The sequence below is a fragment of the Mastacembelus armatus genome, chromosome 3 (genome assembly GCF_900324485.2).
Source record: "Mastacembelus armatus chromosome 3, fMasArm1.2, whole genome shotgun sequence".
NCBI lineage: Eukaryota > Metazoa > Chordata > Actinopteri > Synbranchiformes > Mastacembelidae > Mastacembelus > Mastacembelus armatus.
In genome coordinates this window covers 27,359,498-27,365,497 of record NC_046635.1, presented here as the reverse complement: position 1 = coordinate 27,365,497, position 6,000 = coordinate 27,359,498, and positions in this window count along the sequence as shown.

Below are 6,000 nucleotides of genomic sequence, written 5' to 3'. Positions count from 1 at the left end.
GCATTTGACTTTCTTTCTAAAATTCTAGTGTGTTTAAAATGCAGTGGTAACAGTGCAGTTCCTTGCACCACATAATGTACCAGAACCTTTTAGATTTGAACAACATGTAGCTGTAGATGAATGGCTACCTTCTACATACACTAACTGTCAGCATGCCGACACTAGCATTTAGTCTTGTTCTTTTAGTCATTATTTTTGCTGTAAGCAGGAAAAGCCGTGGGACCTACAAACTTTCATCACAATCAGCTGCTATTTTGTTTCCACACTCTAATGGATAATATCAACCACCCTCCACCTGGATTAAAGGCAAGAGGAAGTTAGGATCTGTCTCTTCTCCTGGTAGAAACAGGATATGTGAGGAGCGTTCACATTGGAGGGAAATCACACACACTTTCCCACAATCAGGAGGATGAGGTGATTTCTGGTTAAAAATGAAACAGTTACTACAGAGGTGAACTGAGGCTCAGCCCAATGTAATGTTTGTGTTTCTGTTTGAGGACAATAGCAAGCAGGGTGGAGTAGTGACAGGATATGAAGTCTGTATTGTGAGTGGGGAGTGGGCTTGCACTGACAATGTGTATGCTGTTTGATCATCAGTAGGAAGCTCTCCAACTGCTCTGAGTCCAAAAAAAGATCCTAAATCCATTGTAGCTCAAAGGTCAGTGTGTGGGTGTGAAAGTGTCCAGCCAACCATCTCTTCCTTACTGGCAAGTGCATTAGAAAAACAGGGTCTCAACGTGGCTAAGGTCAAAGCTCAGTCTTAGTCTGTTCTGGGAGCCAAAGAAGGGCTGGGCCTGGAATTAAAAATGGTCTTGAGAGACAGCCAAGTTTCCACATTCTACAGCTGAATGTGAACAGAGGGTGTTTTCATTAAAATAGAGCAGATGTTAAGGCTAAAGAACAACTGTTTAGCTCCATCACCTGCAATAATATCAAATACTCCTCTCCCATCACTGTTCACAACCAACATGTCCAATATGGCAAATGTGTTCAGCTCAACACAACTGTCTCAGCACAGCAGAAACCTACATAAAGCACATAAACATTATGTTTTGCATATTAATTTGTCTGATTTGGTTTTTATGTTATAGACTACTTTAGTTACATACTAGATCATGACTGACTGCCAAACTAATTGTGGCATCAAAAGATGATCATCTTTAACTGAGATTTAAGGTGAGCCCCCTGAAACTTCCTGCCCTCAGCGGATGAAAGTGAAAGCAGCATTCTAGTATCAAAGTCTGCACCTACACAATGTAATAGTGAAGGTCCCAAACATAGTAGTTCAAAAGTAGTTTTAATTTCTTTTTAATTACTATATTATTACTTTAATTTTTTATTTGGTAACTTATATCTCCTTGTTTTTGTTGCTGATTTTATTCAAACTTTTTTGTATATTCTATCTTGAATAGAACAGGCCTATGTAGCTGTGAATATATATAATAGTACTCCTTTGTTCTGACACTCTTAACCATCACACGCATATTATTTCAGCTGACCACATTACTTCTGAAATTGAAATAAATTGATTGAAGTTAATTTGAATTAACAAATTTGTATAACCAGTCTGACCACTGTCTACAAGTTCTCCAATCTCACATCTCACACCATTTAGCCATCACTATACACACTGACATAGCAAACGTTGAATGAAACCAGAAGAGGACAACAAACTGCCCTCCATTTACAAGATATTCTCATTGTCCCTGCCCCAACTACCTCAGCTTTGCCTGACAAACAGTTCATCTATTATAACAACAAACTCTCCCAATGCCTTGACCACCCAGCTCACGCTGAAACCTGTTTGGTTTCTTTTAAGCACTCATCCCCCTTTAAAATCCTCTGCACATCAACTGGATTGGTTTTGCAAGAAAGTTCATCACACTGTACACATCCAAACCTTACAAGATCAGCCTTAGCCATACAGAGATGCCATAAACACAGCATAGTTGACTTATAACTCAAGTGATCCAGTCAGGTTCAAACAATGCTACAGCCCTGTTCTCCACAACAGACCAGCTCTTGACACTTTACACTTGACAAATGTAATCAGCCCAAGGCTGACGGTATCTGCAATAGTCACTCCTATTCATAATGTTTGTGACTTTCTATCTAAATCTTTGGAACAATGCCAGCTAAAAGCCCACTGCATGTCAAATAATCTTTTTGTATAATTTCTATCTGGATTCTGCCCACTATACTGCAACAAAGCTGCTCTCATCATCAGCATTTAACACCATCAGTCACTCCATTGTCAACTTTCAACATTGCATATACTGATCTCTCCCGTTGATCGTATTCAATTCAATTCAATTCAATTCAATTCAATTTTATTTGTATAGCGCCAAATCACAATACAAATCATCTCAATGCACATTCAACTGCACCTCCTCCTCCTACTCTCTCAAGGAGTTCTCCAAGGTTTGGTCCTTGGTTCCTTCCTTTTTATCCTCTACTTACACTAACTTAAAAGCCTTATCAGAAAACATGAACTAAATTTACACTTCTGTGCAGATGGCATCCAGCTATAGATCTCACACCAAACCCAGTACTCCCTTCACTCACTCGCCTCTTAGTGTAATTCTAGAAAACATAAAAGCACAGAAGCAAGCAAACTTCCTCAAACCCAACCACAACAAACCTGAAATTATCATAATAGGCCCCAAACCACTCACTAAACCATCTGAAACTTTGCTCTCAACTTTAACAATTCTGCTGTTCTCCCCTCCTGCCAAGGTCCATAATCACTCTCTCTCATTTGAGAGCCACATTAACCAAACTGTAAAAACAGCCTTTTTTTCACCTAAAATATTACATTATCCTGTCACACCTATCACCCTACACTGCTGAAATTCTGATCCTTGCTTTTTAACTTCATGTTAGACTTCTGCCAGAATATCCTCTGAGGTCTACATGCAAAACACCTTGATAAAATTCAGTATGTGCACAACTCACCCCACATTATCTCTAATCAGACACCTACCACATCACCTGCATCCTTCAAAAGCTACACACTGACCCCCCAGTCCGTAGCAAATTTCACCCTGAATTCTGGGTTTACTTTAATCCTTCACAAACTGCTTTGAAAATACTGATTTTGCACATGCACAAATGTGAACTATGATAGTTTTACGTGTTTGTAACATCCATCCACCCATTATCAATACCAGCTTATTCCTTGTTTGTAACATTCCCCAGATAAGAGCAATAAGACTTATTTATTCAGCCAAACCCATAAATAATTCACCCTGGATCAGTTTGCTCTTCTCAGGTTACTACAACACACCTGAAAACCTACACCAAGAGCTGCTGCACTGGAGTCAAATTCCTTGTGTGTCCAACATGGCCAACAATGCTGATTGTTATTCTGATTCTACTGTGCAAACTTGCTGGACAAACAAAAAGGACATCCACTTTTTTGTAGTGCCAGACTTGGGCATTAAAAATGAAACCCACATCCAAGAACATGGGTGAAAAACTGCTCTTACCAACAAAGAACTTTAGCTCTGGTACAGCTGGCAGCCAAACCAGCTTAGTGTATCTATGTGTGAGTGTGAGGCAGACTAAATGTTCTGGCCTCTTGTCGACTGGCAGCTTCCTTCTCCTCAGAGATGGGTGTCGTCAGTGCCTCCGGGGATGGGAGCTCCCCTGGGGAAAAGGATAGTGAAATGTTTCCCTCCTGCAGCAGGAAATGGGCGAAACCTTGTCCGAAATTGACTCGTGAAGGAAGCCACTCCTGATAGCACAGGCTATAAGTTTCCTGTTGTGGGCCAACAGCTTTGGCTTCACTGGGTACTTTCGTTAGACAAAATGGGTTAGGAGCAGCTGAGAGCCAGTTTTGTATCACACCACAAAAAGTGTAAAGCAAGTTATAAGTTGGAATCAACTTAATATAGTTACATTTAGGGTTAGCTACTGTGAACTGGTAACTGTATGCAGAAGGGATTTTGTTTGTTTATCAAACCAAGCAGATTTTAATAACAAAACTAATATATATATATATATATATATATATATATATATATATATATATATGTGTGTGTGTGTGTTTGTGTTTGTGTGTGTATTCCATAATTTGTCCTTATTTAGATTTATAGTTATATTGTTTATAGGTTAACACATATCCCACTTTTCTCAATATATTTCATGTACAATAACAAGTGTCTGAAATCACTCCCATTACTCTTGCAACACTAAACCTTATATAACGCTGATAATTCAGTTTACTGTTACTATAGAGTGAACGACTGAGGGTCGGTTATGTAGGGAGTAGTGAATAAGTGAACAGTGGGGTGATTTCAGACACAACCCCAGACTTGTGACTTTCTCAAATTTTCAGGAAGTTAAAAAAAATGTTCATATTGAACACAGCATGAATATTCACACATTCAGATATGTTTCTGTATAAATGTGTGCTCTTGCCACTTTCACTCTCAATCTCTTTTAGAAACTTATTCAAAAGGTGTAATTATTGCTGGTCACACCAGACAGGTTGACTATGATGACCCTGTTTGTAAAACCATACATGGCCAGTGTTCCCTGAGATGATTCCTTATTCCTCCATTTCTTCTTTCATTTGTGTTTGTTTTTATTGTAAATGTGAAAGAGACTCACCGTGTAATTTCTTGAGGTTGTTTATATGAATTCAATTAGTAAGTTGATCAGAACTTATCAAAAATAAGACATTATTTTTAAATCTATTTTTTCTGAGAGTTGGGCTGAACAATAGCTTTAGTTTAAGCTAACATTTACACTCAAAGTTAAGACTTAACTAGTTTATTAGTGGGAGGCTACATGGAAAAACAAAATTCCTAACAACTGCCAGGATCCCAAACTTGGCAAATGCTCTATAGAGTCATATCGGGGTTACCTGTACTGTGTTATCACAGGATTTAGCTCAGATCCAACTTCAAATGCTGTATCAAGGACAGTCCTAAAAAATACATTTCATTAAAAGAGGATTTGGGTTCTGTGAGATAGATACAACCCTGATCTTATAGCAGCTTTATTACAGAAGGAGGAGCCCTGAGTTGAACTGGAGAGGGCATGAGAACACAGGATGCAGATCCATGGACTGGGATGTTCAAGGGCAACACTACATCTGCGTTCACTTCATGTGGGTTGATAGCAACAGGAAACATTCTTGTTTTTAAGACATGTAACTAACTCACAGGACAATTCACACCGGTTGAGTATAGTGCTTTGTGAGGCTTAAAAGCATTGTGCACTGACAATATAACACATAAAATTTGAATTACTCTGAACAATGAACTTGGTGATGAACCTTACTTGTTTGGTTTCATATTATATAGCGTCAAGTAGACACTTTTACGTGTAACAGCAGGACAAACAATTAGCAGAGTATCCAACTTATGTCTGTTCAATACAAAGCTAAAGTAAGGATGTAATCTGCATTATACAAACTGGATGGAAAGAAAAAACAGCTAGCCCAGATCTGTCCAAAGTTTAAAAACACACCTTCTACCACCTGCAAGGATCTCTAATTACCATGCTGCATCTTGTTTGTTGATTCAATACACAGAGCAACAAAACATAACTATAATAACAGTTCGTGCTTTCAGGGGCTGTTACATGGAAATATTTCTTTTTAAAAAGCTGCTGAGCACATTTTAGAAACTGATACCAACAAAAAAAAACAAACTGTCAAGTTTTAATGATAAACTAATTAACCACTTGTTTCAGCACTAGGTGACCATTGTATAAAATGCCTGGATAATTAACCATAATGCAGTGTATTTGAGTACACTGTCAAACCAACCTTATACTTTTGCTTGAGTATTTTCATTTTGATACTTTAAACTTCTAATTCCTACATGTCAGAGGAAAATAATGTAGTTTTACTCCATTACTTTGACAGCTACAGATAAATTTTTTATACACAAAACTTAAAAATATTTTGTTAAAGACAACTAACTACTAATTGGCTAAATCTCTATCCAGCCCCAGCTAAGTATCTCAGCATAATAACTAGTACCCCAA